Source organism: Salarias fasciatus, chromosome 15 (assembly GCF_902148845.1).
Source record: "Salarias fasciatus chromosome 15, fSalaFa1.1, whole genome shotgun sequence".
Lineage (NCBI taxonomy): Eukaryota > Metazoa > Chordata > Actinopteri > Blenniiformes > Blenniidae > Salarias > Salarias fasciatus.
Genome location: NC_043759.1, coordinates 2,430,529 through 2,443,136, shown reverse-complemented (window position 1 = coordinate 2,443,136; position 12,608 = coordinate 2,430,529). Strand labels below are relative to the sequence as shown.

The window sequence follows — 12,608 nt, the reverse complement described above, 5'->3', positions numbered from 1 at the left end:
CCTCTGGGAGGATCCCAAGGCATTCCCAGGCCAGCCGTGAGACATAGTCTCTCGAGCGTGTCCTGGGTCTTCCCCGGGGTCTCCTCCCGGTGGGATATGCCCGGAACACCTCCCTAGTGAGGCGCCCAGGAGGCATCTTAAACAGATGCCCGAGCCACCTCAGCTGGCCCCTCTCGATGTGGAGGAGTAGTAGCTCTACTCCAAGTTCCTCCCTGGTGACTGAGCTCCTCACCCTATCTCTAAGGGAGCGCCCAGCCACCCTACGGAGGAAGCTCATTTCGACTGCTTGTATCCGGGATCTTGTCCTTTCGGTCATGACCCAAAGCTTATTACCATAGATGAAGGTGGGAACGTAGATTGACTGGTAAATTGAGAACTTCATCTTTCGGCTCAGCTCCTTCTTCACCACAACGGACCGATACAATGACTGCATCACTGCAGATGCTGCACCTATGCGCCTGTCAATCTCACGCTCCATCCGTCCCCCACTGTGAACAAGACCCCGAGATACTTAAACTCCTCCACATGAGCCGGAGTCTCTCCACCGACCTGGAGCCCAGGGATCCATTCTCCCCTTTTTCACTGGTGAAACTTTCCACAAAGGAGTAGCTGCCCTCAAGACGACCGAGCTCTGACTGCACTCCCAGCTGTGCAGCGCCTACAACTCCGCTCTCCCCGCTTGCAGCCGACCGAGGACCCGGACAGAGGAACCGGGCCCCTGGTTCCACGTGGAAACCAAAAAGAGCCATCTAGGTCCGGCTAGACTCAGTCAGGACTGAGATCAAGGTGACGGCATTGATACCCTCACCGAACTCACCTCATCAGCCGAAAGGACACAGAGCGGCTGAGAGCTGCTCGTTAAAGTCCCTCATCGCACGAGGTTTGAGACCTGGGCAGGTTTTAGGCAGTAAGATAGTGGTGATAATCATGCTTGTGTTTCTTCTATGGTGAACTAGGACTGAAGCTCATTCATGATATCGTGAGACAGTTGTTCTTCCTTCATTTCCCCATCCTCCTCCTCCTGTGCGCTCCTGTGCACACGCTCGCGAGCACGCACTTCCTTCTCACATCAGACCCACAAGACGGCCGGCTGGAGCTGTGCCGTCTCTGCGTTTAAGATAGGAAGACAGGCTCCTCTTTCAATCTCTCCTCTTACTAACCCCGAGATGAGTAAATTCAAAACGCAGCGCATAGACCTCGAGTCGGCACGCGCGTCGCTCGCCCGCCCGGCCGCTCGTTCTTCCCCCCTCTCTCAGTCGAGAACGCAGTTCTCTTTCCCTCCCTCTCTCTGGCTCTCCCTCCTGCGCAGGCGTGCGATCTCCAGGTCCACGCAGCGCACACCGACCTCCACCAGTCAGGAAGAGCCAGAACTTCACCTCGCTCTCTCTCCCCTCTCCCTCTCTCTACCGCACATGTGGACACCCACGTGCCGACCCGTCGGCGATCCGAACACTCACGAACACCCGAGCGTGACCCGAGTCATATGGAATGAAATCCCTATCAAAATTCAAGAACATTTTAAATTGATTTGAGAGCAGCATTGATCGATTTCATTCTCGGATTTCATGATATTGTCTCTCAGAACTCTGCTCTCGCGCTCAAATTTTCTCTGCGCGCGCTCAAACTGTGTCCTCACGCTCGGTTACGACGCTGCTCGCGCAGATTTTGTGCGCTCGCACTCAAACTCCTCCTCTTGCTCTCACGGAACTTGTGCTCACGGATCTCTGCTCTGCTCTCGGATTTTTCGTGTATCAACGCTGTCAACCAATAGAAAGCCGGCTCGCTCTGACCAATCAGATTATCCCTGTTTGCATACTGGTGCGTTCGCTGTTTCTGAGGAGCGTCGCATACGGGCGGACACCCTTTCAACGGGTTTTATTCACTTCCTCCCTCCGGGGCTGTAATAAATGTGATTTCTTTAAAAAAAATTTTATCACTGTTGGAATAAATATCATGTAATACATACAACAGCGTCCAAGCTTCTCATTACAATGGCTATATTGTATAATAATAGCCGCATCGAACACTGCTCTTTGAGGTGTGCTGGTGGAGAAAACAATGTCACCATCCTGAAGGGACGAGGTACCTTTTGTCAGTTTGATTTTCTGTTAAATTGACATAATCACATTCCAATAAACGGGCCAAATTCAACTCTTTTTCCCGTCCTGACTGACAAAATGGATTTTCCACTCATTTCCCGTTTGACAGGTGGGCGGGGCTTACGCCGCTCTCAAAGTAAAGCTGTTCTTAACACAGCAGCAAATGTCTGACTGCTGCTCAGCCTGCTGTCAGGACTGTAAACAACTCATAAAAGTTGTATTAGTGTTACACGAAGAAGCTCACTCTGTGCTTTGCTGCTCTTTGGTTCTCATTGTTAGACGCTAAACTGCATTTTTTCGACTCCCGACTAAATGAAAGTAGTTAAAAAAATGACCAGCAGGGGTCGCCCTGTATTGCTCTCCTCATCCCTCCGAATTTACACAGTGTACAATGAGATTGTAGAGAAGGAGTTAAACTCCTTTCGCACGCAACTAATACGCCAAAGGAGTGAGAGAAAACAGAGAATTTATTGATTTGTTGAATGTTTACGTGATTAAAAACATGCAAACAATAAATGAACCCATGCTGTACAACAGCAACAATGATAAGACCATTCTGACTGTAATGGCTCCAGTTTCAGTGGTCATGTCATATGTGGAAATAAATTATGATGCGTCTCTGTCAGAAGTACTGTTTGACATGTGTACTGGAGCCTGCATGTGTCCTGGTTTTATGATACTTACAAGGTAAAAACATGAAAATAATATAACAATAATCTGGATAACTCCACTGTGTTTCTCCACTGATCACAGATGATGAGGAGAGCAATACAGGGCGACCCCTGCTGGTCATTTTTTTAACTACTTTCATTTAGTCGGGAGTCGAAAAAATGCAGTTTAGCGTCAAACAATGAGAACCAAAGAGCAGCAAAGCACAGAGTGAGCTTCTTCGTGTAACACTAATACAACTTTTATGAGTTGTTTACAGTCCTGACAGGAGGCTGGAGCAGCAGACATTTGCTGCTGTGTTAAGAACAGCTTTACTTTGAGAGCGGCGTAAGCCCCGCCCACCTGTCAAACGGGAAATGAGTGGAAAATCCATTTTGTCAGTCAGGACGGGAAAAAGAGTTGAATTTGGCCCGTTTATTGGAATGTGATTATGTCAATTTAACAGAAAATCAAACTGACAAAAGGTACCTCGTCCCTTCAGGATGGTGACATTGTTTTCTCCACCAGCACACCTCAAAGAGCAGTGTTCAATGCGGCTATTATTATACAATATAGCCATTGTAATGAGAAGCTTGGACGCTGTTGTATGTATTACATGATATTTAATCCAACAGTGATAAAAATTTTTAAAGAAATCACATTTATTACAGCCCCGGAGGGAGGAAGTGAATAAAACCCGTTGAAAGGGTGTCCGCCCGTACGCGACGCTCCTCAGAAACAGCGAACGCACCCGTATACAAACAGGGATAATCTGATTGGTCAGAGCGAGCCAGCTTTCTATTGGTTGACAGCGTTGATGCACGAAAAATCCGAGAGCAGAGCAGAGATCCGTGAGCACAAGTTCCGTGAGAGCAAGAGGAGGAGTTTGAGTGTGAGCGCACAAAATCTGCGCAAGCAGCGTCGTAACCGAGCGTGAGGACACAGTTTGAGCACGCGCAGAGCAAATTTGAGCGCGAGAGCAGAGTTCTGAGAGACAATATCATGAAATCCGAGAATGAAATCGATCAATGCTGCTCTCAAATCAATTTAAAATGCTCTTGAATTTTGATAGGGATTTCATTCCATAAGTCACGCCTAATTCATGAGTGACTCAGGATGGACTCCTCCTGTCGCTTTGGGTGGCCGCTCCGCCACACACCCACACACACACACACACACACACACACACACACACACACACACACACACACACAGTTTGAAACAGAGTGTGCAAGTTTGAATGTTCTGTTTTGTTAATTAGATGTGTTGATTAGTAATAGACATTGTAAACAAACGCTCATTAACTGAATTGAATGATTCATAGTGGTTTTTCATTGTGTTTTGTGACAGTGTTGATGGTTGGACAGTCTGTGCTCAATCTCACACCTTCTCTGATAATTCAACGGTTGTTTATCCAAAGATTAACAACCAGCTTAAATTATCTTTCCATCTTTGAGACTGAACATTGGTAGTTGTGATGTTGCTTTGAAATTAATTATTTATTTATTTATTTATTTTTCATTTAACCTTTATTTAACCAGGTAGGTCCTATTGAGATTAAAAGCCTCTTTTTCAAGGGAGTCCTGGGGGTCACAAAATAATAAGTTACATTACACAGTTCAATAAATTACAATTGAAATCAATAACAATGACATAAAAGATGCTGTCTCGAATGCTCTCAGCCTTGATTTAAAAGAGCTCAAGGGATTGAGTTCACTCAATTTATAGTCCTTTTGCAACTTGTTCCAAGAGTAGGGAGCTGGATACGCAAAAGCTCTTTTTCCGAGTTCTGTGCGGGCAAATGGAACAGAGAGCAAGAGATAATCATTTGAGCGCAGACAATGAGAGTCAACACTTCTCTGAGTGATTAGGTCGCAGATATAGGAGGGCAACAGACTGAGCATGGCCTTGTAAATGAAGATATACCAATGTCCAAGTCTCCTAGTAGACAAGGAAGGCCATCCCACCCGAGAATATAAGTCACAATGATGGGTTTTGGCTTTACAGTTCGTTATGAATCTTAGGGAAGCATGATAAAGACTGTCTATCTTTCCAAGACATTGAGCAGTAGCATCCTTATAAAACAAATCTCCATAATCTAAAACTGATAAAAAAGTTGCAGTGACAAGCCTTTTTTTCACGTTAAAAGAGAAGCAGGACTTATTTCTAAAGAAAAAACCCAATTTCTGTTTGAGTTTCTTTGCCATATTAATAATTAAATAACCCACAGGTTAATTTAACGCTTAATTTGCAACTTCTCTCAGTTAATTTTCTGTAATTTACCCATTTCCAGTAATTGGTAATTTGTGGCATTGTTGATTAATTATTAACACCTGGTTAATCAACGATTTAAATCACTCTGTGGTCTACTCCATTCCCAAATAGCTGATTATTTGACATTACTAACGAGTAAATAACAGTTTATTCTGATTAATAATAATTGATGTTGGGTTAAATTACTTGGTGCTTCACTTTAAACAGTTATTACGCCGTAATTGATTGTTATTGGTGATTCACTGTTAATGACCTGCAATTATTAATTGGTAAATCACAATTTACTCAAATTAATAAGCAACTAAATTACCTAAAGTAATAAATTACTCTCAGTAATCATTACTTTAGTAATTTATTCCCAATTACCAATTGTAACAACACTGTCAGCATCAGTGAAGGCTGGAAGCTGGATGAAGGTTGGACTGTTTCACTCTGGACCTGAATGGATCTAAGAAGCTGAGAGTCTGCTTCATGTTTCAGCTGGAAGTCACAACAACTTCTTCTGTCTCACTGATGAGACAGTAAAGTGTTGAATGGAGACTTGTTCTCACCATAAAGATGGAGTCCAGATGTGTTTGATGCTGAGGGGCGGAGCCTCCACGGAGAACCTGGGAGCTCTGCTGGCTGACGCTGCAGAAACATGTTGACTTTGTTCAAGCTGCTGTTCTGAGGATGAATCCTGACACAAACACTGATCCTCACCCCTCATCAGCAGGTCCTGCTCCAGGTTTGAATAAAAGCGGTTCACTGATAGATTGATCACTCTTCAGGGACACACAGCTGGAAGGAAACTCAGAGTCAGAGCTGAAAACAAACAACATCACGAACAGACTGAGTGGAAAAATGGGAGGAAGACTGGAGGATAAAGGGAAGAATTGAGAGTTTCAAACTGATGATTCTCTGAGTGAGAACGATTGAACAGTTAGAGACTTTAGCAGTAGCCTATTTGGCTTCAGTAACATCGTGATGTCAATAATGACATGTTTTTCAGAAAACAAAAGGAAAACTTTTATTTGGCACAAAATAGTGTGATGTTATTGTCGATTTCAAAATGGGATTGAATTATTCACTGAAAATCAGAAAGTCGGTTTTTTGTTCACTGTTAATCACAGCATGACAGACACACTCTCTCTCGCTCTGTAGCTTGTAACGACTTCCTGTCTGAGAGTGCAATTGAAGCAAACAGTTATGGAGTCGGATTGGTGGGTTCAGGGTAAGGCTGCACGATTAATCGACTTTGAATCGTAATGGACTTTTTAGGTTAAGAAGATGTTAAAAACGCTGAAATCGTTCGTGAACGATTTTGGCTTTTCACATGAATGCGTCCTTTTTAGTGCCTCTAAGCCACTGAAGTTCCTCCGGCCCGTCATGACGGAAGTGCGTGTCTGCCTTCGCTCAGCGTCTGGTAACTAACAACAACAAGAATGGCTACTGCCGGAGAAGTTAAATTTGCTCAGGGAAGTAAAGTTTTAGGCTGTGTTCATACCGACTTGGGCATCTAGATCCACCTCGGACCTCCTCCTCGAAGCGGCCCCGGATCCACCCAAAAGTAGGTCGACCCAACGTGAAAAACGTGTTCACACTGTCGCTCCCGGCTCGACCGTCAGTTAGGTCGAGCCAAATACCTTCGGTGTGACACAGAGTTTGCACCATTCATTGATTTTTGTTCAAGTAAGACCGGAGGGAAACTGTGACTGTAGCATCTTACCTGAGCTGCCTTCATACCTCACCTGACTGACTGACTGACTAACTAACTGACTGAGATTTATTTTACATTGTAGGGTATTTTTATTTTACAAAAACTGACTTTATATTCATTTTATTTTTTGTTTTAAGTAAGAACAGGGACCTGGAGTGTGTTAAGATAATCCCAAGGGATTCTTGTGTTTATTTGCAACAGAGTTAAGTTCACTGGCAATAAGGATGCATATTTCAGATTGATTGTTCACTTTGGATTTTATAATTGACAGTTTTGCACTATCAATCAGTAACGTGATTGTAACTTTTGGACTGGGGATTTGTTGAATCCAAACAGATAAAATAAGGTTGAGTAAAAGACATTTAAAGTACTTTATTCATCTTTCTTTTTTTTTTTTTTTTTTTTTTTTAATTTTACAAAAAGTCGTAATCGTAATTGAAAAATCGGGTTTGAGAGAAAATAATCGGGGTTTTATTTTTAGGCAAAATCAAGCAGCCCTAGTTCAGGGTGACGGTGACTCGAGGTCCCGGCAGCTGTTTTATGGTGGAGCTTGAGCGCATCCGATAGAACCCAAAAGCCATCAGTGAAACAGAGATTCAGCTTTCTGAGTGTCAGCTTTTACAGCTGCTCTTGGTTCCCCATCAGGATCAATGTTTGCTCGTTCTTAATTAAACTGAAGACAGGAAACAGCACAAACTCGAGCCGCTGTGACTCCAGCTGGGATCGTGTGATGACAGGAGGACAGGAATCAGCTCCGTTCTTTCTATTTCAGGTTGAGACAAGAAGACCGAAACACTGACGTGGAAAGAGACATGGACCATCACTGAGTTCACGTTGACCTACTCAGATTCTGGACGACGCTGTTCAGCAATATCAGGAGGAAGCTCCCTTGAGTGCTTGGTTGCACAGCTGGAAACACACACACACACACACGCTTGTGAGCGCGACCACTGATGCTGCAGTGGTTTGAAGACGACTTGAGGACGCCTCACCTCTGAGCTTCGGCGTGTTTCTCATCTTCTCCCCAGAGACTTGCTTCAGGGGGAGGGACTCCGTCCTCTCCGTCCTCACACTGATCCATCGCGGCACACACACCTGCACACACACCTACATGAACACCATGAACGCAGGTCGGGTCATTTTGAGATCATTTCTGTTTCTGAGGAAATGCTTTCCATGAAACAACAAAATTAATTTCAAAATACAGACTTCAGACTTACTGCCGGCAATGCGGACCAGACTCCTACTCCGGTCCTACAAAGAACGGACGGCCCTTAACAAGGGGCCCCGGACTCCGTATTTCCGGAGCACCCCCCACAAGACACCACGAGGGACACGGTCGAATGCCTTCTCCAAGTCCACAAAACACATGTGGACTGGTTGGGCAAACTCCCACGAACCCTCGAGCACCCTATGGAGGGTATAGAGCTGGTCCAGTGTTCCACGACCAGGACGAAAACCGCATTGTTCCTCCTGGATCCGAGGTTCGACTATCGGTCGGATCCTCCTCTCCAGTACCCTGGAATAGACTTTCCCGGGGAGGCTGAGGAGTGTGATCCCCCTATAGTTGGAGCACACCCTCCGGTCCCCCTTTTTAAACAGGGGGACCACCACCCCGGTCTGCCAATCCAGAGGCACCGTCCCCGACCGCCACGCGATGTTGCAGAGACATGTCAACCAAGACAGTCCCTGCACATCCAGAGACTTGAGGTACTCAGGGCGAATCTCATCCACCCCCGGTGCCTTGCCACCGAGGAGCTTACCAACCACCTCGGTGACTTCAGCTTGGGTGATGGACGAGTCCACCTCTGAGACCTCAGCCTCTGCTTCCTCCACGGAAGACGTGGCGACGGGATTGAGGAGGTCCTCGAAGTATTCCTTCCACCGTCCTATGATATCCCCAGTTGAGGTCAGCAGCTCCCCACCTCCACTGTAAACAGTGTTGGCGGAGACCTGCTTTCCCCTCCTGAGGCGCCGGACGGTTTGCCAGAATTTCTTCGAGGCTGACCGATAGTCCTCCTCCATGGCCTCCCCGAACTCCTCCCAGACCCGAGTTTTTGCCTCCACAACTGCTCGGGCTGCAGTTCGCTTGGCCTGCCGGTACCCGTCAGCTGCTTCGGGAGTCCCATGAGCCAGCAAGGCTCGATAGGACTCCTTCTTCAGCTTGACGGCAGCCCTCACCTCCGGTGTCCACCACCGGGTTCGGGGGTTGCCACCACGACAGGCACCAGAGACCTTACGACCACAGCTCCGGGCAGCTGCTTCGACAATGGAGGTGGAGAACATGGTCCACTCGGACTCAATGTCTCCAACCTCCCTCGGGACATGAGAGAAGCTCTCCCGGAGGTGGGAGTTGAAAACCATGCTGACAGAGGGTTCCACCAGACGTTCCCAACAGACCCTCACGATACGTTTGGGTCTGCCAAATCTGTCTGGTTTTCTCCTCCGCCAGCGAATCCAACTCACCACCAGGTGGTGATCGGTCGACAGCTCTGCCCCTCTCTTCACCCGAGTGTCCAAAACACGAGGCCGAAGGTCAGATGACACGACAACAAAGTCGATCATCGACCTCCGCCCTAGGGTGTCCTGGTGCCAAGTGCACTTATGGACACCCCTGTGCTCGAACATGGTGTTCGTTATGGACAAACTGTGACTAGCACAGAAGTCCAATAACAGAACACCACTCGGGTTCAGATCAGAGAGGCCATGCGATCCAATCACCCCCTTCCAGGTCTCACTGTCGCTGCCCACGTGGGCGTTGAAGTCCCCCAGTAGAACAATGGAGTCCCCAGTCGGAGCACTGTCCAGCACCCCTCCCAGGGACTCCAAGAAGGCCGGGTACTCTGCACTGCTGTTCGGCCCGTAAGCCGAGACAACAGTGAGGCACCTATCCCCGACCTGAAGGCGCAGGGATGCGACCCTCTCGTTCACTGGGGTGAACTCCAACACATGGCGGCTGACCTGCGGGGCTATAAGCAAACCCACACCAGCCCGCCACCTACAGCATGCTCTGGGGCGGTTCGCAGCCAAGTGTGAAGCGACAGGAATGAGGATCAGCACCTCCAAATCCGAGGCCATGGTCCTCGACCGGAACAAGGTGGCTTGCCCTCTCCAGGTAGGTAGAGAGACCCTAGCCCAGGTGGAGGAGTTTAAGTATCTTGGGGTCTTGTTCACAGTGGGGGACGGATGGAGCGTGAGATTGACAGGCGGATCGGTGCAGCGGCTGCAGTGATGCAGTCGTTGTATCGGTCCGTCGTGGTGAAGAAGGAGCTGAGCCGAAAGGCGAAGCTCTCGATTTACCGGTCAATCTACGTTCCCACCCTCACCTATGGTCATGAGCTTTGGGTCATGACCGAAAGGACAAGATCCCGGATACAAGCGGCCGAAATGAGCTTCCTCCGTAGGGTGGCTGGGCGCTCCCTTAGAGATAGGGTGAGGAGCTCAGTCACCAGGGAGGAGCTCGGAGTAGAGCCGCTTCTCCTCCACATCGAGAGGAACCAGCTGAGGTGGCTCGGGCATCTGTTCAGGATGCCTCCTGGACGCCTCCCTGGGGAGGTTTTCCGGGCATGTCCCACCGGGAGGAGACCCCGGGGAAGACCCAGGACACGCTGGAGAGACTATGTCTCTCGGCTGGCCTGGGAACGCCTTGGGATCCTCCCAGAGGAGCTGGAGGAAGTGTCTGGGGACAGGGAAGTCTGGGCATCCCTGCTGAGACTGCTGCCCCCGCGACCCGGCCCCGGATAAGCGGCTGAAGATGGATGGATGGATGGACTTCAGATATCAAAACATCCTGTCTGGTAAAATGACTTCTGGGTTCTCTTTTTATTTTTATGTTTTCCAGTCACAGACTTGTTTTTGATTTGGCTCAGGAGATGTGGACTCAAGATACCAGACACACACAAAAGATCAAACCAAAAACCCAAAAGTCAAAAGCCACAAGTTAAAATGAGTGTTTTCCCAAAAACACACTGCAGGTCCTGATGCCTGGACTTGCTCCCTGAATCTGAGTTTTTTGACCATTTGGTAACTCATTTTTATCAAATGACTCATATCCGACTCTCGTGATTACACTTGACTCCAGCATCGGAAACACTGAGCCTCAGTTCTTCTTGTGTTCAGAAACTTCAGGCTACTTCTGAGCCAAGCGCTCTCGGCGAAGCCAAATGGATGAAGACTCATGCTTGACGCTCATGTCGGGGTGCCTGAGAAGTTCGCCAAACATTTCCAAGCAGAGGAGGAAACAGGCCAGAGAGAAAAGAAGAATGAAGCACAGAGGAACAGTCGGACCAGCAACCAGAACCCTGAAGAAAAGCTCCTCGTTGACCAAATCGGCCCGGTGAGGACGATCCCTCCCTCAGGAGCAGCCGGGAGACATCGGGGAGAGCGTCAAACCACAGACAGAGGTATGGCCTCCGCACGCCGGACTGGCATGACCTGTGACCTCTGGGAATTTGTGAATTACCCTCTGCCGTCTGTTTTTTTCATTGTATTTACAAAAGACAAGAGAACTCTGAATTTTACTGGAATTTACAGACTTTACAGCCAGATATGATCCCGATGGACGTGTCCATTCTGGTCAAAATTGTGTTGTATTATATTATTTATTTATTCTGCAGAGTTGTTAGATTTTTAATACCGTTACCAGGAAGACCTAAAAATATTTTTGTTGTTCCTCCTTTTTGCCGATGTCACCAGTGATCTGTGCGTCCATCTCTGATGGGTCCATTTCTAAAAGATGCATTTCAGGACAAATTCTGGTCAAAATATTGTTGTTTTACAATTTTGATTCTTATTTTTATACTGCTTCTTTCTCCGTTTTGCCGTGCTGCTCTGCCTCGGCCCAGACTCAGGAGAGGAACCTTGTCTCTGTTTCTTTGTGTTGCGGTACATCTGTGGTTTGGAGTTAAGACGCTCACGAATGAAAGACGGTCTTCTGCCGGGGAAGACCACCCACTGGCTTGTCAATATTGGTAATCTGTGATTGGCTGTTGGGTTCACAAAGACACAGAACTGATGGAAGGTTTTGAAAACGACAGTGGCACTAATGTTTGTGTTTTTTCACACCTGGACCACGACTTGGATCAACCACAGCTGAAGAAAAGACCTTCGAGGTCCAGAAGGGTCCACGACTGTTCAACACCATATGAAGCCTTTAAAAGTCTGAGAAATCCTAACATGACGTCTTTAACGGGGTTTTCTGAGGCAATCCGGAGCGGGCTTCAGTAAAACAACTCTGGTTTACAAGAAACAGAAGAGAAAGACGAGAAGGAGAGATCTGACACACAGTGCGATTACGATCTGGAAATGGAGACAAGGACGTGTTCAATCACTTTCTCATTTGACATTTTAATATATTTTGAGCGGAGCCACAGTGGGAAGAGTTTCCTCTCTGGGATTCATAAAGTGTTTTCCTCTCTTCTGTTACTGGCTGCACTCCTGTTTATGTACATGCAAATTACTGCGACATGTTGTTTATCATTGAAAACATCCTCATTCCATCAGAGTCAGCCTGAGCCAACACACACACGTAAACACACAAACATGCAAACACACACACTCGAAGCAGCCAAACACTGAAATCAGACCAAACAGCAGGTGAAACACCTCAGACTCTCACCTCTTCAGGCCATCCTCCAGATTCTTTGTGCTCTGGAGGAAACTTCAGGGGAGACGCAGCTTTTCTAGACTGGTCCTCAGTCCTTCTGTCTCTGGTTCATCTGCAAACACACAGCTGAGGTCACAAAGTGTGCGACTTGTAGAATGTGACACTCCTCCATCAACGTCACAAACCAGTCGAACCTCATCACGGTGTAGTTCTACGGTCTGTCCACTAGATGGCACAAAGTGCCATGGAGCAGCAGAAAACGAGCTTCAGTGTGATGGAAAGT

The 12,608-nt window shown here is 47.4% G+C and overlaps 1 long non-coding RNA gene across 2 annotated transcripts; it reads right to left on the bottom strand.

Moving 5' to 3' along the window:
- Positions 1-5,599: 5,599 nt before the first annotated feature.
- Positions 5,600-12,445, bottom strand: LOC115402461 (uncharacterized). 2 transcript variants are annotated; one of them, XR_003933109.1, is made up of 5 exons: positions 12,338-12,445; positions 7,713-7,815; positions 7,564-7,629; positions 5,724-5,801; positions 5,600-5,651 (listed from the first exon to the last, which is right to left on the bottom strand). It is a non-coding gene; the product is annotated as an uncharacterized LOC115402461 (long non-coding RNA). The 2 variants fall into 2 exon arrangements; XR_003933108.1 differs by having other exon boundaries at positions 7,713-7,827; positions 12,338-12,438.
- Between the last annotated feature and the right edge of the window lie 163 nt (positions 12,446-12,608).